At 33.5% G+C, this 22,659-nt stretch overlaps 1 long non-coding RNA gene across 1 annotated transcript; it reads right to left on the bottom strand.

Annotated features, from left to right (window-relative positions):
* Positions 1-4,821: 4,821 nt before the first annotated feature.
* LOC149480832 (uncharacterized) lies at positions 4,822-14,428 on the bottom strand. Its single transcript, XR_016316881.1, has 2 exons — positions 14,338-14,428; positions 4,822-4,986 (listed from the first exon to the last, which is right to left on the bottom strand). It is a non-coding gene; the product is annotated as an uncharacterized LOC149480832 (long non-coding RNA).
* Between the last annotated feature and the right edge of the window lie 8,231 nt (positions 14,429-22,659).

The raw sequence follows: 22,659 nt of genomic DNA, 5'->3' as shown, positions 1-22,659 counted from the left end.
TTATAATAATAAGTACCTATAGTTATCTACCTATTCAAATATAGATATTTTAATGCATATCATGGGGGTTTAAAATTATTTAAATACAGAGTAATAAATAAATAAAAAATTTAAGATAATCGTGTATCATTAACTTCTCTTATGTTCTAATTAAGAATCTTCAAAGACCTGTAATTACATGACTACATGTTTAGAATAATAAACATAATATCGCAAACTCAAATTATACGTTTACAAAGACCTCTGATTTCCATTTCATAAATTATTAAAATGTAAATTGCCTCTTTTGTTATGCATTCAATACACGTGTAATTTTTAAGGCTTTTTATCGCAAAACACTAGCGTACCTAATTACCTACTGTCGTATTTGTTTTTTACTGCTGTAGGTATTTTTTTTTCTAAACTGTTCATTGTTTATACAAAAAGTGATAATTATACAGTCCTACAGTATATTCAGGGACCGAGCTTTAGAAATTATAATTAACAACTTCAAAAGTTTAACTTAAAAAAACATTAATTATCCTTAATGAATACTTGGAAGATTTTAATTAAAATGAACGTTGGATGCAGAGGTCTTATTTACCCATAAGGCCACACGAAATTGGAGAATGACAGATTAAGTATTGCTAAAGACTACCTGATGTAACAAATAATGTGAACGTAGCCGATTTTTGACTAGATACCTTCCTTTTTATCATAAAAAAACGTTGGAGCAAATTTTTGGGGAAAAAAGTCATGGGCTCGTTTGCATTGAAAGTTATTTAAAAATAATACTATGAGAATTATTTAATAATTAGTTAGTTAAACCACAGACTAATAATAATATACTACGTATACAAGTTAAACCTTTAATTGTACTCGTAAGAAAGAAGAATACTGTTTCTTTTAAATCCACAGGGTATAAAGACTAGGTTCACGCGTAATAATTACCATAATATTATCAAGAAAACTATCAATCATAAATAGTTTATTTACAATCTTGTGACTAAACAGCATAATTAAATACATCGACAAGTAATTAAGGCAACCGCATTGTTATCGAAGCCACGTGTTGACATTTTGCGGGACACACGACTCTTCGCAGAAGTCCTTATCAAAACAGTGTACATAATGCTTTTTGTCGCCATTTTTCTTTGTTTTTTAACTTGTCACAGTTTTAATGCTTTTCAGTTTTAATTATAGTAGGGGAGCCCAAGAGGGGATTTTGGGATTTACTCGAGCGCGTCAGATTACTATAAGGGACGGTACCTTAGCTATTCATTAGTACCTCTAGTCAATATGAGCAGTTATGGTTGGTGGGTGCGCTCAGGGGCCCCGCTGGAAAATTTGAATAATCCATAATTTCCTAAGGTTGAGCTCGAATCGTCAGATTAGCGAAATGGGGACTTCTTATATTGTAATTAACCCCCCCATATATTAATCTGACGCGCTCGAATAATATTACTTAAATTTTTTACCCTTTCTTCATAGCGATTAAATCGCCACTTAAATCGTCAGATTAACGTATACTTTTTTTCAGTGACGTCCTGGAGCATGCAAAATATCAATATCTAACGCGCTTGAGTATTTCCAAGCCAATTTTTTTCTTTTTTAAATTAAAAAAAATCAAAAAACCCTTCCCCACCGCTAAAAGTGAAAACATTATAGGACCTTTTTTTCTCGCTATGGTCTAATCTACCAATTCTAATAGGTTCCCGTGACGCTCGAGTAAATCTACATTTAGCATCCTGGGCTCCCCTACTATTATTTGTTCATATTTTTTATTATTTAATTGCGAAAGGAATGTCGATCTTTATTTATGATACGTTTAATTTGCTCATATTCAAGTATTTTACACGTATCATATCGTATATCGTAGTGTAAGTTTTACGATTCATCATTTTATATGAATACTAGCTGCTCCACGCGGTTTCACCCCCGTGGCTCCACTTCTGTTGGTCGTAGCGTGATGATATTATAGCCTATAGCCTTCCTCGATAAATGAGCTAACACCGAAATAATTTTTCAAATCGGACTAGTAGTTCCCGAGATTAGCGCGTTCAAACAAACAAACTCTTCAGCTTTATAATATTAGTATAGAAGATTATACAAAAATCCGATTTAGTACATCAAATTCAAAGGTCAAACAGAAGCCTACACTATAGAAAATATGTTTTTTCAATGCGTCACGTTATAAATAGAGTATTGTATGTCATGAACTCAACTGACCTTTAAGCAGATCAGTATAAACGGCCTGGACAAATGAATGCCTTTGTTAATCTCTTTTCTTTGTAAACGCAAAGTCATATCACATATGTCATTGAACTGTTAAAAGGCCCTTTATCATGGACTTTTATTTTTATTTTGAAACCAACAGACGCCGTACATCGTCCTAAACAACAACTATTTCAATTCTTTGAATTTTTTTTAAAGATTTTTTTTATGTTATTAACTTCTAATCTACTTAATATCGTATCTAATATTATAAAACGGTATGAAAAACAGAGCTTTGCCGTTGAAAGCAGTAGCAAAACAGTATTTTTTTTTACCTACCAAAACTACTTAATTTAATAAAACTAATAAATAAGAAATACTCACATTATTAGGATCGGAGAAAATGCTGAACTTATACTTCGTCTTCCTTTTCTCTCCGTTGTCGAAGAAGAGTGTGAACACAGCGTCCTTCCCTTTCCCTCCCACGGGGAAGTACAGACCCGCGGTCAGGTGGCCCTTTTGGTCGCGCGCGAGGAGACTCCTGGAGGGAGATATTTTGTTTTATTTTAAAGTGAACGAATAAACACATAGCATTTATCATGGAAGAAACTTGAAGATAATTACAATTCAGTTTAAAATTAAACCGGAATTTAAATATGTGGGAATAACCAATTTAATTTCGTTTCGATAGCAAAATTAACACTTGATAAAAATAGATGAACATTGATAACATATTTAAAAAGGTAACACAGTTTTCTTAAAAAAATAACTAGAAGTGAAAACAAATATTTAACCTGAAGTTATACACCAAGTTTCTCCTCTCAGTGACGTTAACACCATCCAGATATGGTCTGGCGACGTACACTAACGAGGTCTGGTACTTGACAGTTCCGGCGCGCGTCTCCCGCTCGTGCCACTCCACGTAGTTGCTGTTCTGCGGGTTGAAGCTGTACTCGTATTCCTTGCGGCAGTGTGGCTCGTCTGACTGTGTGAACCAACCTGTAGGAAATTGGCTTGGGTCAGACTACTTTTGGCGTAGGGAAATTGTATAATATATAATATATTGTATAATTTTATACTTTCAGACTTGTATTGACTTAATAGAATGACCATGAATGATTTTAATTGGCTTATTTGGTATTTGTGGGAACTGAAATTTTCTATGGCTTAGATAGAGCTGTGCATATATAATTATTAAATCTTTTATTGTTATTTTCATGAATAAACAAATTGTATAGACTTTGAGTTTTATATTTCAAAACTTGAGCGAAGACCCTTACTTGTTTGATAATGAAATTGATTTTCTTTAAGAATATGTAAAGCTCACCAACAAAGCTCCCGTTTCAAAAGCTCAAAGTGAATTGAGAAAACATTGTAGCTATGTATTCATTACTCACATATGTATATTAAAGCTGTTAACCTGATTACTAAATGAAATTATTTTAAGTGCCTATGGACACAACTGTCTATAGCCGGTATTTACATGAAAAGTTAAAAGGAATATAAAAGCTTCACAAAAGCAAATGAAAATTGTAATTAAGTGATCCCGAATAAATATTTGTTAGCCCTTTTATATCTGGTTCATAATTCTTTAAAATGTCGGAGTGTGGGTGTTCCACATCATTCGTAGAATTGAGATAAACGGCCACATTTTAGGTCAGAGCAACGAAACTGCAGTTATGTATAGTGCACATTGCAGTCGGAAGTAGAAGATACAAATGTATGCATTATTCGTGCGCTGTTGAAAATCTCAATGTATTTTGCTTTATTCTCGACAATTTCATAGATTTTATCTTGCAGTTCTTGTACTTTATACCGCATAAAATAGTTAATCATCATAAAAATTCGAAGTAATAAAAGAGCTCTATTTGAAGATTATTTATTCGAACACATAAAAATGGCGTAAATAGGGTTGATCAATCTTATGTTATGTACCTGTATTATGTTAATAATACTAATTGTGGTATACAAATGAATAGAAGATCTAATATACCTATTGACAACGATATCAGAAATGAAGTAATTTAAGAATAGACACAAAGTGCTACATACCAGTATGAGGATAAGCGCGATCTGCCATGACTGTGACGATTCTCGGCACGTGGTAGCCGGGGTCCGCCAGCATGACGCCGGGCCGGCCGTCTACCGAGATCTGCACGGCCACCATCACGTGCTCCTTCTCCGCGGTCACCACGCTCTCGGGCCCCTGTCCGCTCGTCACGTACTCGTGCACGTCGACCACCGCCTCTTCACACGACACCAGGCTCATCGCCGCAGTGAAGCCGCGGAACCTCTTGTCCAACCCCCGCAACCGTCTGATCAGCTCTATGCCGAGGCCGACGCACGTGTGCTTCTTGCTCCTGATCGGCGGCGAGTACTTCTGGAACACGTCGTACAGCGCGTGCTCCGTGCGGTGGAACTCGTCGTACAGCGACAGGAAGTTGTTGACGGAGTCGTAGTTGTCGGTGACGAGCAGGCAGCGGAGGACGGTCTCCGCCTCGGTGGCGAGCTGCTCGTGCGAGCTCGCCGAGAGCGCCAGCGGCTTGCGAGACTGCGCCCATCTCGCGGGCGGCAGGGGTGCGGTCAGATGCCGGTCGGGCGGCTCGCGGTCGCCCGCAACCGAAGCGAGTCAACTCGGCCACTCCGCGCCCCAGCGGCCCACGGAAGGCCCGGCCGCCTCGGCCTCCGCCCTGGAACTCGGCCGAGCATCGTCTCGGACACGCTCGTAGGTCGCTTCTACCTTGGCGAGCGCCTCACGCTTCTCTAACACCAGTGCTGACGATTTTTCACGCTCTGCAATAATATTTTGTGTTATTTCTATGTTTCTCCTATATCAATTACTAGAACACATAAAAAATCCTACAGTATCACAATTACTTCTAAAGGAAATGAAAATTATAGTATCTTGTACTTATGTGTGAGAACGATAAAAGAAAGCAATTTACCAGACGTTATGAATTCCAACAGTTCTATTCTCAAAACATCATAAATAATCCGATCTTGCGCTACATACACCTAATGCATAACACATCCTCACATAAAATACTCTTACATCGAGTTTACATTAGGAGATACTATCGATATATTGGCAAGGCGAATACTACCGAGGAATTTGTTTTCATAGCACTTTATACAAATTCTATCATTTACTTGCGACCTCTTCTTAGGTTTTTAGAAAAATAGAATTGAATTGTCATACAAATTCACATCTCCCCACAGCATCTCCCCGACCCAGGCAGGCAAGTTTCAGACAATCATGCAAACTACATATTGAGTTGACGGAACTTTAACTCAATTCAAAGTGAAATATGGTTTAAAAGTTATTACCATACATATTACATAGGTCGTAGTATACTACGACCGTATGACTTTCAGCGCGTAATAACTTTAATGGAAGCCTAAAAAATAACAATTGTCTGTAGCTATTTGCTGCTATAAAACTATATTACTTATTATGTTTAGTAAAAAATAAATTCCGCGAAGTATAATTTCGAACCCATTATTGTATGACGTATCTCTTTTCAAGAACATTTTGGTAATTAATTAGTTTTCATAGAAAAATGTTGTATTCAACGAAGTCATGTCATGTAATCATTAATAATACTCAATAGTATAATCCATACTAATATTATAAATGCGAAAGTAACTCTGTCTGTCTGTCTGTTACTCAATCACGCCTGAACTACTGAACCAATTTGCATGAAATTTGGTATAGATATATTTTGATACCCGAGAAAGGACATAGGATAGGTTTTATCCCGGAAATCCTACGGGAACGGGTTTTTCTCCGAAAACGCGGGCGAAGCCGCGGGCGAAAAGCTAGTAATGATATAATAATTCGAGGTTGATATGTTTGTAAAGCTTAGTTATTATGTTTCTTTTGCTATTTTTTTCCTAGGTGGCGGTTAAAAGTTTAAAATTTTTATTTAAGTTATGCTTGGAGATATAAAAGGGACTAAAGATTGGTGTTCAGTTTCTTTAGTGCATTTCCTAGTAAAGTAATAATGGTCTAATCTCGTTGATTACAATGTTGTGAAGTTAATTCTGAATAGGTACTTGTTCTGAGAATTTTAAAGGAAACATCGTTTGTGATTGCAAACGTGATTCAAACATTATAGAGGTAAACTAATCGCAAATATGTTCAAATAACTTCGCAGTAATTCTTATTACTACATTAAAATACTTAAACTAGGAAAATATCCTACAACTTATACTTATAAGTACTTATTATTTATTGAAAAATGCGTAATTTAATGATGGTAAGAGCAATTTTTGTTACTTTTCAACATTCATACATTAAATTTGGTACAAGAGATCGTCTCTTTTATTACAACAAGCTTTTTACCGTACCAGACGAGTGAAACCGCAAGCTAGCCTAGTTAACGTTAATCACCTAGCCCTTAATTAAAACGAACGTGCAATAAAAACAGCCTTGCATCTAAATAGTCTGTCTATATACAATCTAGATCATTAGATGTTATCACATTGCCGAGGTTATTTGCGCACTCAATCTAAAATTGGTTCAACATAATTAGAGAGAAGGCCAGTTAAAATTGAACTGCAAATTACCAAATATTTGTGCATCGAGCATGAGTTATGGAGGGTGTAAATTGGAAAATTAAATCACGGCTTAAACTGTAAGTGGAAAATGTTTTCTCATTTGTAGCTGCTGGTTTGATGTGATAATATAGAATACTGAATACATATTTTGTAGGAAGCAACATTTTTTTGAGAGCGTAAAATTATGATGTAAATAAAGAATGTAGAAAAGTAAAAAGTATAATAGGTGTGTAGATTATTTGTACATTATTCGTTTGGCTCTAGTTTGCTAATGTATCATCATTTAGAAAGAAAAGTAAACGTCAAAGGTACAGCAATCAGCAAATGCTGAACCATCAGCGCTGTAATAAAGAAATCTACATATCATGATTCATTGAACTTTTACCCATCGCTCAACGTTCAGTGGCTGTGGATCAAGCAATTTGCTAAATACTCGAATGACGTATGATCTGAGTCATATCTACGCAAGTATCTTTGTGTACCAGGAAACATGTAATCGCCTGGTTACAACTCATGAGTCAAGCTAAAGAAATGCCGACACACAATGAATCTCGTCTCTATGCTGTTCCCGCCGTTATGTCTATGGTTCAACTTTTTTTTAATCGCTGTTGAGTATGGATTTTCAGATTAACAGCCTCTTTTTAATTTAAATTAGAAAATTGTGTGAGTAATCCGAACTAGATAAATTAATATTTTATATAATAACAGTCAGCAAAGTGATGACTCATAATAATAAATCCATTTCATTCATCCACAAACAATAAAAATTAATACTTCTTAATTTATTTAACGCTCATTCAATAAAGAGCCATTAATATTTGTTATTACTAACACTTCCAAAAACAAATGACGTGGGCTTAACCTTTAAGGCTTTTCTAGGCAAGAAAATGTCTGCGTAACATAGAGAAAATTCTTCGAAAAATGTTATAACACGTAGGCAGAAAGCAAGGGTGTTGTGTAGGTGTTCAGTTATTATTGAATACAATCCGTATGATGTGGAAACTGGAATTTACGGAAAAGTGATTAAAACACTTCCATAACTATATTTGTCCTGCTGGACCATTTGATAAATGAATTGGAGTGCCTACACGTTGAAAATCGATACGAATTCAGTTCGAATAGTTTTTAGAAACGTAGTAAAAACATTGTAGGTATTATATAATTAATTTATTGAAAAACGGATTAATGTTGCTTTTCCCAATTATATAAAACTAGCGGTCCGCCCCGGCTTCGCCCGTGGTACATATTTACTTTTTCTCTACATAAAAACCATCCTCGTACTTCAAGGAATATAATAAAAAAAGAATTATCGAAATCGGTTCAGCCGTTCTCGAGTTATGCGCTTACCAACACATTTTGCGATTCATTTTTATATATAAGAAGATTAATTTAAAACATAATTATGTATACTAGGTTGCCATGCCATTAACTTATCTTATCTGTGCCACAGCATAGATATTAAAACATAGATTATCTGTAACGATGAACGCAGATTGTATTTATCACTGGCCGTAAAGAGATTGATAGCTCAGAGGAATAAACCTATAGAGTTCTTATATTGAGACAGAACAAAATACATATTTTCTAATCTACTTACTCTTAGTCAATAACAGCATAAGTCAGATTGAGATAGCGATAGAGTATCTGCACTGTCTTTAAACGTAGCGCGCCGGCAGTCAGTTTGTTTTCCAACCAGCTGGTGGGCTCAGTGCGTCAAGTGTTTTTAACGAAATATTTAGAAAATATAAAGTGTATAGTGTTTCTTTTTATTTGTCAGTGTGCTAAAATGACTATTGTATGTTTAGCTATCGGCTATTACTAGTCGAATGGGAGTTTTGGATGAAAACAATGAAAAAATATCTTTCCATCGGTAAGTGATTTTCAGCAAATTGATAAATATTTATGTTCTAACCCTATTTGAAGGTTTTATCAAGCGCTTTTTTATAAGTTTATGATGTAACTGTAACATTTACCCACTTTATGGGGTTGTGGAATACAAAAGAATTAAATAATTTTTAAAAAATGTCACAATATTATCACGTTTGGCATTTTGTTTACCACCGTAGTGTTGTAACACATCTAGCGTATATTATCGATTTATGACAAAAAATCTATTTCATATTAACGTTGATTTATTTATTTTGTTTCTTATATCAGATTTATATGTAGTTGTTGTAGCAAATAATAGATGTAAATTTTCTACAGCAGGAAAATAAAAAATACCACGTGGTTGTTTTATTTGACTTATCTGTTTAGTTTGTTGTTTCTCTTTTAGATTATTAATAAATTCATTTTGTTTTAGATTTCCAGAGCTAAATAAGAAATGGGTATAAAACATGAGACGTGTAGATTGGACGCCGTCGAAATTTGCTAGATTGTGTTCACTGCATTTCGAGCCTGCGTGTTATCAAGATGGATACTCTAGAAGAATTGTGCAATCTTACGCTTACGTTTTTTTTGTTCCTTTAGATAATATGTAAATACATTTGTATGTGAGTGAATTTTTATTTGGAATTTTTTTTACACATTTACTTTAAATGTGTAACTATGTGAAAATTAAACGGTTGATTAAATGACAGTTCTCATAGATGAGAAACTACTATTGAAATACATACTTAATATACATGCGTTTTCAAAGAAAAACCCGCATAGTTCCCATTCCTGTGGGATTTACGGGATCAAAAGTAATTTTTCCAAATTTCATTGTAATCGGTTTAGTAGTATTCGCGTGAAAGAGTAACAAACATCCATCCTCACAAACTTTCGCTTTATTAGTAGGATGTAAGGAAAATGTTTTCTTTAAGACTGTCCTTTTATGAACTTGTTAAAATTCATGCTGACTGTGCCTTTCTCCTCACTCCTTTAACTTTATCATCATTTCCATCTTTATTTTAAATTAGTTACATTTCAAGTTTTAAAATTTATTATAAAATATACTAGCTTTTCGCCCGCGTTTTTAAAGAAAATCCCGCACAGTTCCCGTTCACGTGGGATTTCCGGTATAAAACCTATCCTATGTGTGTATGTACAAAATTTCATTGTAATCGGTTCAGCAGTGAAAGAGAAAGTTATCCATTCTCGCATAATTTCGCATTTATTATATTCGTAGGATTAAACGAATAATGTATTCAACTGAAATTAATGATTAATTTTGTTTTTTTTATTATTTATTATTTCACGAAACCGTAAATGCAAAATGCATTCACGATTTTATCGATTGAAGCACATCCCATCACTATCACCTTCTATCTATCTAAATACGTACCTATAGTAAAAATGGTGCCATGACTATGTTGAAACGTAGCTTGTAGTCTATAGCTATCTCATTCTTTCATACGACGTTTTCTTTAGATAGAGAGAAACAAATATATGTAAATTGTATACGCTCGATACAAGTACTCTATAGGTTTATTCCTCTGAGATTGATAGCGATAACGTTTCGCTAACAAAGAAATGCAATTTTTGCAACATAACGGGATTAATGCCCTGTGCTCAATACAATGAACTTTTAATTATGAAGTTTGCACGCGCAACTTGAGTCTACTCAAGCTTTAGCGCTTCAGTTTTTAATACATATGCTAACATTAATCACAAATATTAATTAAATATTTTTTTCTTTGTACATTGAATGAATAAAGAATCCTAATAAAGGACTTTCGCGCTTTTGTAAACTATAGATTATTCATAGCTGAATAAAATAATTAAAACACAAAACGGTCAGTTCAGACAAGAAAGAATTTAAAGTTATTGTTTCCCGCCATTTGCATTTCTACCACAAAACAATGAAACAAAAACCGCTGTCTGCATTTTATTCCTTCAATTCTTCTCAACAACAATGGTTCAATCGAGATGCAATAAAATGCACATTTTTATTTCTTAGAATATTTCTAGTATTGTGGCATTCCAATTTTTAAGACAGTTCATATCTTTTTTCATATCTGATAACTTAACTAACACTTTGCGAATTTTCTTTACCTCAGAGAATTTTATAAGAGTGAAAAAAACTAGACAAACTTCTCAACGAAAACAATACAACGCTATCGAAACGTCATCAAGCGTAAATAATGAGAAACCATTCATTAATCCAATCGGCTGTTACTACAAAATAAATTCAAAGCATTTCTAACCGTCGAACAAAAGCCCTCGTTCCAGATTTGGCAGCACGTTTCACGGCACGAGACCGCAAGTAGGCCATTGTGTCATCAGCCTTCCTACACGTGATGTAAGGGCATTCAATGATCACTTGACCGCCTTGAACATTCTATAACAGATTGTAAGTCACACGACTGGTAATTGGAATTTCGCAGTTGCGCAGGGCAACACTCCGAAAGCAAAAAAAAAGCGGTCAGCACTACTCATATTTTTTTTCTTCTTTTTCATAAATATATGACAACTTGCCAGTGTCAAGTAAAATACTCACAGAATTAAAAATAATACAATTCCCGCCAAATCGCACGTCATTGACAGATCATTATTTATTGGCGGGGTTTCCTACATTGTCATTGTAATTAATGACTAATTTATCAGTTATATCACGCTGAGCTCATATGAATAAAAGAAATATCTTGTATGTATTGTTATTTAGTTCATTATAGGTAATCTAAAATTATTTTATAGTGGAGCCATTAGTTAAGAGAAGAAGAAGAATTATTTTATAGGTATGTACAAATTTAATTATGTTATTTAAACTTAAAACTTTCCAACCCTAGTTCTTACTATACTACAGACTACTATATAATTAACTTATGTAAAAATAAAAATCCCAATAAGGTTAAACTCTTGCATGCTTGCATTTGTTGGCAAGAAATCAAATCTTGAAATATAGTCGACCCAATTTCTCGCGAATAAATATCAATTTTTACATAGAGTGCCAAGCAGTATCATTTATCATTTGTATAGAAATGATCTAATACACCATACTATATGTATAATAAAAACAAAATATAAGCATTATGAATCTACATTTAAGTCTAGATTATTATTAAATTATCCAAAAAATAGAATATATAATTATCCAAATACCTATAAATATAACCTATAATATACCATAGGTATAATAATTAGGCACTATAGAGAGTGCGAACGGAGAGAATTTGTACAAAAATCTAAACCCAGTTATCGAAATAAAAACTACATTAGATATACATATCTATACGTTCAAGTTATGTAGAGTGTAGACTGGGGCCTTAGACAAAGTAACAATTAAAAAACGATAACGAAGTTAGAAAAGGCAAAAATGTATGGGATTGACATACGTCGCGTTAGATCACGTGGTCTATCTAATGTCAATCCCATACATTTTTCCTTTTCTAACTTCGTTATCGTTTTTTAATTGTTACTTTGTCTACGGGCCCTGTTCTCTCCACCCCTACCCTTTAATTTTCCTCCCCTGCATCACGGAATAAATAATAGCCACGAATCCCTATCGAAATGAATCCCAAATTGGCCAGTCTAGACAAGCTGTATAGCGTTATTTATTATTTATTTGATGAAAACATCAAGTAAAGATATTGCAAATAAAATATGTATAAGTTATGAAATGGAACAACAATAACTCTACCAGTGCGAATAATGTACCATATGTTTTCCGAAATCCATGTCGAAAGTATCGCAAATTAAAATAAACCTTTAATAAAATAAAACTGACACTTTATCAGTTTCCCCAATAAAAATAACTACCTATATCCGTTTAAGATTTTACGATCCATAATAACTGAAAAAGAGCAGAACGCAGTAAATATTTTATAGACATTAAATATTAACGACCATCTGGCCGTTACGATATAATGCATTTTATTATCTGTATCAATTAAAATGACTTCGGCTTTCACTGTAATATATGAGAATAATCTGTGGGAAACAATTTTTAAATTAATCGTATTATCTTTTATAATTGGTTCATCACTTTGATTTAAATTTTAATAATATACTAACGTAGTTAATTAGTAAAATATCGTTTTATTATTTATATTTATGACTCTTTAATAAGTTACTGTTTAATAATAATAATTGTAAACTCTTAATTGCGTGTTGTATCATAGATACCTATATAATTAAGGTAAGTCAAGAAATCTGTAAACTGTGAAGTTTAAAAATAAATGACGTCTTATTATTGTTTTTTATTGTGTTTTGTTCGTGACGAAGGTCCTTTCCCCGATAGTCACGTTGTTGCAAATGTATTTTATTGAGTTACGTCACGGTTTTTGAGAACTCCTTATCTCGCACGTGATCTCGTGACGTGTCGTGAATTGTTTAAACAACGACAAGCCTTCGATACTTATGTGTTTGATTTTCCTGAAACTATTGCGATTATCGGAAAATTTGTTATGCAATAAATATTTCTCAATCTTTAAAAATGTGTTTTGTTCACTTGTTGAATAATAAAATAATAAAACGTATTGATTAATGATTATATTTATTTAGGTATGTTATTTTGTAAATATAAACTCCCTACAATATAAAATTTGATATCATAAAGGTAAACCTGACAATACGGGTTTTATGTTGTATAGTAGCATCTATTCTGTACTTACTTAATAAAATATGTAAAGTCTACTAGTATATAAGATAACTAAACAATACTGGCTAAGTCTGGAGAGGAAGGCGTCGATCGTCTCTAGCACAGGTATGTTCCTAGTTGAGGCGATCGTCGTGTCTAATTTGTTTTGTATTTATGTATTGTTTCGAAATAAACGATTTTTATTTATTTATTTTATTTATCTAGATTGAACTGCGCTAAAATTGTCTGGCTAAATCGAACCAATTTGCGGCTCCGTCTGGCAAAAACTAGTACATTCGATCGCACCTTACATTATACATTAAAATCATTTATTTTTCACGACAATACATAAAGCCACATAAAAAACTTAAAAAGCAAAACAAAAACAAATAAATTTTAGAAAATGGAATGAAAATTTCATAGCTCTTTTATCAGGATGCGCACTTCAGTTACCTACGTAGTTAAACTAGTACGTAATAAATGTGTATAAAATATTTATTTATGTTATAATTTCTTGTCCTATATAGGCAATACCTTTCACCTTTCAGTTCACTTTCACGACGGTTTCCAGTAACCATGGTATCAACTGGCACTTATACTTAATTACATTTCACAACGAGGCTCTATACGTCACTATCTGCCTACTTTATATTCATAGCATTTCGCAGATAACGAATGCATACAATATTTATTTTATATTCTGCTGCATGTGTTGTATAAATTCGTACTTTTTTAATAGATATATGGATTTTCATTTATCCGCACCCGCAACGTCAAAATCGCAGCCGTCTGCGGCTATAAAATAGAGCTATCGAACGTTATAAGAATTATTTTTCCTCATGAAATATAAACAAATAAATACATATAAATTTAGTAATGTTTGTTATGTATTAAATTAACAATTTTATAGCAGAAATAACCGGATCGCTTTGTTTATATCCGCAAGAAAACAAATTCCGTACGCCATGGCACATATCGCCGCGCGTTTCATCGTAAAACATATCGAGCGGTAGAAAAAATATTAGAAAAGCACAACACTAAATCGGCACTATAACTCAATATGATAAATGAATGCGTCAACTTACCCATACAACGGCTAGCAGCCAAATAAAAAAAGAAAAACAGGTGCCGAAGCCGCGCCCTGTGCGAGTCACTTCTCGTAGCAACGGATACAAACTGATTGTTGTGCTCGCTCGTGGCCGCTTTATTATACGTCGCGCTAGTGATGTGCGATACTCGGCATCGAAACGTTCGGTGGTATCTGGTGTTATACTAATTTTCTAGTTTTTGGAACCAAACTATGTACTTAATCACAATACAAATCTGCCCTTGATGTTTAAATTTAAGTTCAAGCGGTGTCTTGTAATATGATTTCATTGTTTTTTTTTGTAACTTTGATAAGATAGCATACATGGTAAGGCTAAACGAATAATATCTAACGTTATAGTAATCATGTAAAAGATGAATTTAATTTATAATTTCTTTAATATTCCCGTGATATTCTACGTGCACAATGTATAAAATTTAATCTAAATTCAACATTACGACCTAGCTATCGTTGCACAGCCATTAAAAAAATAAAATCAAAATTTATAGCATATCGATCTCTAAAAGATATTAATAGTACGGAACTTCAACAGTATTTAGATAATTTGAACACTGATCCTTTCTTTCGCAATGGCAACATACATAACTTAGTCTATGAATTTTCTTCCTCTATATTAAAAATATTTGATTTGCTTGCACCTCTTAAGCTCGTACTGGCACGTGATAAATGTTATCCTTGGATAACCTACAACATAAAACTGTTGATGAAGAAAAGAGATGAAGCTCATGTAAGAGCGAAGCATACAAAGCTTCCGTCACATAAAAAGTTTTACAATGACCTGAAAAAATATGTTAGTGATGCAATAACTCGTGAAAAGGCTGCATATTTTCATCGATACATAAATCAAAACATAGACAGGCCACAAGCTCTCTGGAAACATATCAGCAAGCACGTTAATTTTAAAGCAAAGTATACCGATACATTACCACTACATATACGAGATCCGGACCAAATTAACAGTCATTTTTTAGACATACCCGGAGCGGATACAGTGCAGGCGGATATCATTGGCTTCTATAATGCTAACAGGTTTGGAGGTGTTGAATTTGGTTTTAGTAAAGTATCTAAAGAAACAGTCTTGCAGCTGTTTAAGGGGCTCAAATCCAACGCTGTTGGCATCGATGGTTTATCTTTGGATATGATGCAGATTGTAATGTCAGATTTGTTACCCGTTGTTACTCATATTATCAATTTTTCACTAGACTCGTGCACTTTTCCGTCTCTGTGGCAGCGGGCAATTGTGAGACCACTTCAGAAAAACAATAACCCTACTGATTTCAAAGATCTTCGACCTGTTAGTATTCTGCCATGTCTCTCAAAGATCTTAGAAAAAGTTGTGTATAGCCAGATGATTAAATATTTGGAAGCAAATAATATTTTGCCAGTATTTCAGTCCGGTTTCCGTAAGCATCGAGGCACAGGAACTGCCTTAATTGATGTACTGGATAATGTACTTTCCGATCAAGACACAGGAATGGTTACCATTTTGGTTCTATTGGATTACTCCCGCGCTTTCGACACAATCAATATACCTTTACTATTAGCAAAGCTGTCCTACTATGGTTTCAATGAGAAAGCTGTGGAATGGTTCAGGAGCTACTTGAGTGATCGCAGCCAACTGGTCGCGGTGGCTCAAGATGATGGAACTACGTCTTATTCTAACGTGAGGTCAGTTGGGAGGGGGGTTCCGCAAGGGTCGATTCTAGGACCGTTACTATTTATTCTATATGCCGGAGATATAGGGGACTGTATAAAAAACTGCAGATACCATATGTATGCGGATGACATACAGCTCTACATATCATTTCCACCCAACGAAATACAGACAGCTTTGAAAAATCTAGGGGCCGATTTGGATAGGATAGTGAAATGGTCTGAAAATAATACACTGATTCTCAATCCAGACAAGACCAAATATCTTATTATGGGAACAGCAAAACAAATTGAGAAGCTTGAAAAACAGCAAAATATAGAAGTGTCAATTAAGGGCACGGTCCTGCAACGTGTTAATGAAGCCCGCAATCTAGGAATTATATTTGACGAAGGTTTGAGGTTTGAAAAACATGTGAACAAAATAATTTCAAATTGTTTTTATCGTCTTAAGGTCTTATATCGTCTGAAGCGTTATATAAATTCTGAAGTAAAGGTTAGATTATGTGAAACATTAATTCTCTCAAAATTTGATTATGGAGATACTGTATACGGCCCTCGTTTACTTAAAAGAACTAAAAATGCTATTCAGCGGGTTCAAAACGCATGTGCTCGATTTTGCTGGAACATACCTTCTAGGCATCATATATCACCTTATCTTAATAAAGCGAGTCTTCGAGTGTAGTATATTCATCTATATTTATCTTTATTTATATATCTACCTGTATATCTATTTTAATTATTATCATTTATTTATTTATCTTGTTTTTTTTGTTCCTTGCCTTTTTTCTTCTACCTACCATCGTAATTTCAGTAAGCTTGTTACCTTTTGCCCAGGTTGCCTGGAAGAGATCACTTCTAAGTGATAAGGCCGCCTAATAAACTATACTGTTTTTTTGTTTTGTATATTAGCAATAAGTTTTCTATGTATAGTTTTATTGAAGGGTAAATAAATAAATAAATAAATAAAGCCAAAATATTAAATATGGAAAATCGAAGGCACATGCATTTTGCCACCTTACTATTTGGAATAGTAAAGTCTACTAAACCTGAGTATCTCCATAATAAAATAACTTGGGGGCGTAATATAAACAGCAGGTATAATACTAGGGCAACTCCGTATATAATGTATTTTCAAAAATTTCATACAAACGCATTCAGAGGCAGTTTTAAGTACAATGCAACTAAATGTTGGAATAACCTGCCTCCTCCTTATCGTAACATTAAATCTGTGACTAATTTTTTAAAATAAATATAAAAATTATCTAATCATAAGGCAGGTAGGCCAGCTTTAGTTGCATCGTAACTAAATGTTTCACATTGTTTGCTCCCCTTACAACCTAGTCAATATATATGTAGTAAAGTTTCTATAATTCTATAACATACAAATTATAATGTAATTATGTATATTGTATATTTATGTAATATGTTTTTCTTTTTTAATATATTAATTATTTATGTATACCTATTGCTTTCTCTTAACTATATAAATATATTATGTAAAAAATTTACACTGTTCCTTTGACTGTCGAGGAGGGCCCACTGAAAACCGGTGCTGCGATGCCTCTGCATCACAGAATATCACCGAGTGGTTCCCTTTTTTAATGTTTGATGCTGCACAGACCCTATGTGTTAATGATAAAATCAGTATTGAATATAATTTTCTGTTTTCTTCGCACTCCAAACTTTATTGTATTTTACTATTCTCTGTTTTTTTCCTGTGTGGCAAGACATTAAAATGTATTTTCTTCTTTCTTTCTTTCTTCTTTCTAGTTTACCTTCAAAAGCCGTCAAATAAGCTCTTATCACTTAACAAAAGTACAAATACCCAATAACGATACCCGTTATCCCAATACCGTTATCGCGCTGTGAATAAATATCGTTTCCTCATCGATTTTTAGCACGTGGTACGTAGACGCCGTACTTTCTGCGCATGCCTGAAAATCATGCGGACCCATTGTTGACCACGCGGCTTATCGTAAAACCGATATAAACACGCATGAATTTCTTTGTTGCAGACTGCAGTTATTCATTGATGAATGAGACGTGCATTGACAATTCGAATCGACATATTCACTTTGACAGCGCGCGCTTTTGTGAAAATGGCTGCGGTTTATTTTTTATTTTTTGCATTTTTAAGGACAGATATTTGTATGTAAATTGTTTTTTATAAGTAAATGTCTAAATACGCAATACGGTTAACTTATCTAAAATCTATTCAGTTCTGAGTATTTATTACACTGGTCAACAATGATTTTGTTGCCCTGGATGTGAAAGTGGTTTCGAATAATTTAATGCATATTATATAATATAAAACTATTAATGGTTTTGGTAGATTGGCTCTAGTTTTTTTTTAATCCTAATTTTCTTATTAGACTAAAACGCAGCATGAAATAGAAGGTTCTATATTTGTTTAACATCATTTATTTATTACAAAGTTTTACTTATTGTTTTGTTTTAGTATTTAATTAAATCAAATGGATATAAAAATAGAGAAAAATCATTAAAACTTATGAAATAGTAGAAGGAAATAGATTTTATAAGCTTCTCTTCTTAGTTAATTTTGGGACAAAAGTTTTGTTATGGACCATCAGTAATCTGCCATCATGTGACGGTCCCATATAACCTGATGCCTTTATTCCATAATTTTTACTTCTTTTTCGGTGCGTTCTTCCTGTTTCTCACAGAAATTTTGCAGATTTACTGGGCATCTATCCAGGAGACTGTGGGGAAAGTGTAGCTTTATGTTCGTATTTGCTCATAAAATAATGAAGTTTTTTAACAACTGTTGTGCAATTTCTTTATAATTTGGTGTTTTAAATTTACCTTAAATTAACCAATACTATATCTCTCCATAATTTACATTCAGCATCAGTTATAAAATTTTGTTAAATTTTCATCTTTTATCAATTTTCGACACGCCCGTCCTGTAGGGCCGTCGGGTATTCTTCTTATACTTCTAGATTCCCTCATACGCCTAAATTTCCATCTTTATTAATTATTCCTAATGAATTTGCTTTGTCTAATTCTATTAATAAAAACATCAAGGGAATTTCGTATACCTATCCACTTTGCTGACCAAGTGCTACTGGGTTTCTTCAATTCAATACAAACCGAACATTGTTGTTCATAAAAATGATTTTTTTACAGAAACTATTTATTATTCTGATATTCTACAGTCAGTTTTATATAAAAGGGTTATGTCTGAGTGAAGAAATGTGCAGAAAACGTAATTCACCAAAAAAATAAACACTTATTAGTAACCCGTATTCTGAAGGGCCGTAAGAAAATTTAACATATGAAAATCCAAATTAAAAAAAAACTAGAGCCAATTAAATAATTTTAATGATTACATTCGCAAACTGGGTACTTGAAATATATAAATCTGTAGAAATATCCAGGGCAACAAAAAAAAATTGTTTTTTTGTTGAGCTGTGTTATCAATGCGGTGCGGTGCCTTAAATTCCCCGCGCAAAAGAGATAATTATCAGTGATTATTCAGTATCTTTATCTACCTCACTTATAACCTAAATAATATATTAACTAATGAACGTGACAACAAACTAATGAACAAGCATTGTTTTATTTACAAATCATTTGTTTTAAAGAGGCAAAACAGACACGCCCATTAAGATATAACACATATTTTACTAAACAAAAATAATATGAAATAGTTTTGAATTTCAATAGTAAATGTTATCATTTATTACTTGTTTACAAATTTAATCAGTAAATAAGTGTTATACTGTGGTTATACCTTCTTTTTGACATTTCGAGGGTATTGACTCTATATCTTCGTTTCGTCTCAGTATATGACCTTATGTCATTACAGTCGTTTACTTTATTACTAAGGTTAGCCTTAAATATTTATTCGCGTAAACCTTCTTATTATATTTTTAAGTAACTGTTTCTTTCTATCTTATCTGTGTATGATTCAATGCTATATAAATTTGCATTCACATCATTACAATTTACAATGTATAAGCATAAATTCTACAGAAGTTGATATTAATCGTTTAAAAAAATAATCGTTTGCTAATTTCCTCACTCTGTATAAAAAGAATCTATGGCTGCAGAACCACGTGCCCTCCGAAACACGAGGCTGTATCATCTGTTTTCGACATCTTGTTATGTTTTATTTCTTATTATTATTTATATTTACTAGCTTCCCGCCCACGGCTTCGTCCACTTTGTCCAAGCCTAATAAATTAATAACCTTCCTCGTGAACCACTCGTATTTCTTAAAAAACCGCATCAAAATCCGTTGCGTAGTTTTAAAGATTTAAGCATACATATAGGGACATAAGGATAGAGAAAGCTACTTTGTTTCATACTATGTAGTGAAGCTCTGTCTTTGTCTTTACTCAGGCACGATTTTTAGAGCAGTAGGCATTGCGTTTCCAATAATGTGTTTAATTGAAAAAAAAAATATTTTGTGTTTTTAATCAGGATTCAGGACGTAATACCGTGTTATTATTAGGAAAATAAATTTTACTTGAAATGTAATCCAAAAATACCATTCCTGAAGTTCGTTTATGAATCACCCTGTAGAACGTGCAGCTGAAACCTCTCAATATGCAGTCTCACATATTATTATGCTATCCACTGACAAAGAACCAAAAAGAAGAATTATCTCGAATTTTATATTTAAATAATTTTAATGAATTTGTAAATTTACAATATTATAGAGCCTAGAGTCGAAGACTCTACCTACATTAAATTAAGTGAAAATTAATAATAAAAAGTAAGGTTTTTCTTATAATTTTGAACCTCGTGCAACAATATCTTAATTATTAAACTCATGAATTGTTATTTTTCTATCTTGTATATAATAATACTGTTTTCATTCAGGATTGCTAGAACAACGGTGCAAGGCCAAGGTCTTAGATTGTTGTGTTTTGCCACAAACGATTTGTGTAAAAAAATATATAAATAATTCATACAAATTGCAAGTTGTTTGTTTTAACTTTTAATATCTATGTGTATAAAAATGTAAAAAAAAATCTATCATGTATATTTAATGACACGATATCCATATAAAAACAAAAAAATCTACTTCGATTTGTGATATGTGATGAAGATGAAGTTAATTAATTACGTGTTATTGAGGGTAACTCAAACTATTAAGATCTGGGTCAAATTTAAATGGAACCATATGAGGCGCGATAGCCTTGATGGCTATTACCCGTTGACTGTACTGAAAAATAATTATAACTAATTTGTATCGATTTTGTAATACACTGGTCATCAAAAAAATCGACCCACCTACACTATGTTTGCTATTTATCGATTATTTCACAAATAAGTCGTCTTATATTGTTGTATTTTGTTGTAAGGGTCTGATAACATGCTAATCATTATGTTTGTCGTAAATTTTACTGCACTTAATGATTCTTAACAAATTTTTATACAGAAATACTGTACAGTGTTGATATGACGGTTTACGGCGGGACAAATTATGCCCGTGTTCCCAGTTCAAAAATGACTTTTTTCGGGATCTCTTATTCATAATGTTAAGTTTAATAATTGATGCTGTAGTTTTGATAAATTTTGTCTCAAAATAATGGATACTACTGTAGCTGAGGGGGCCCAAACTGTGGCTCTACTAAAACAGGGGTTATGTCAACTTGCTGTGGCTAAAAACTAAAATCTGAGCTGTTTTGCAGTTCGATGAGTTTACCAAAGATTTCTAGAGACTGGGCAGTATCAATGAAAATATTGATCTGCAAGAAATAGGGCGGCACCTCAAAGGGACGACCCCTAGATAATGAAATCAACTCTACAAAATCGACATCTGTCTGGTGTAGATCTCTAGTGACGCCTGCGTGAAGATAAGGAGGTGGGTATAAATGACAGAACTGTTAGAAGAAGACTTAAGGAGTAGAACCTAAGACCACACAAGCCAGAAACATGGCCACAATCAGCCACAGCTCATCGACAAACCAGACTTCAATTGACTCGAAATCACGTAAACTGGACTATAGGCCAATGGGAGTCAGTACTTTTGAGTGACAAGATGCAAATGACTTTATATGGTGCTGATAGACGTCTTTATGTCATGCGATAACCAGATGAACGATTTGTTCAGTGCTAGGTAAGAGAAACGGTCGATTACGATGGAGGCTCTGTAAAGTTCTAGAGTGGCATTTCTTTGACAAGACGCACGAAGCTTGACGATAAAAAGATGCTCATTAAATGCTGTTCAATACATTACCGAGGTTTTGGACTATCATATGGTGTAATATGCCGGCTGTATCTGCAAAAACTTTGGGTCTATGCATGGTAATGCTCGGAAACACGTAGAGCGAATCGTGATCCAGTATTTAGAAGAGGTCCGCATTAGAGTTACACTCTGGTTAGCAAAAAGTCTCGATTTGAAACCTACAGAGCACATGTGGGAAAATTAAAAAATAAAGCTTAGAGCTCGTAATTCAGCCCCTACAACAATAGGAGACCTGAAAACCGCCATGAGGGAAGAATGATAACGAATTCCTCAAGAGACCATCAAAATCTTGATTATTTCTTTAAAATGGTGAACGCAGGCTATCATTCCAGAAAGAAGAGAAAGTACTGAGTATAAATTCGAAGGAAACGTGATCATAAGTTTCATGATTACAAAATAAACTGCATTTGAAATTAAATAAAGAAA

This window comes from Colias philodice, chromosome 17, assembly GCF_061535455.1.
Source record: "Colias philodice isolate Cphi_HAF_F1 chromosome 17, ilColPhil1 Martin Lab GWU primary, whole genome shotgun sequence".
Classification (NCBI taxonomy): Eukaryota; Metazoa; Arthropoda; class Insecta; order Lepidoptera; family Pieridae; genus Colias; species Colias philodice.
This window is presented reverse-complemented; position numbering and strand designations above follow the sequence as displayed.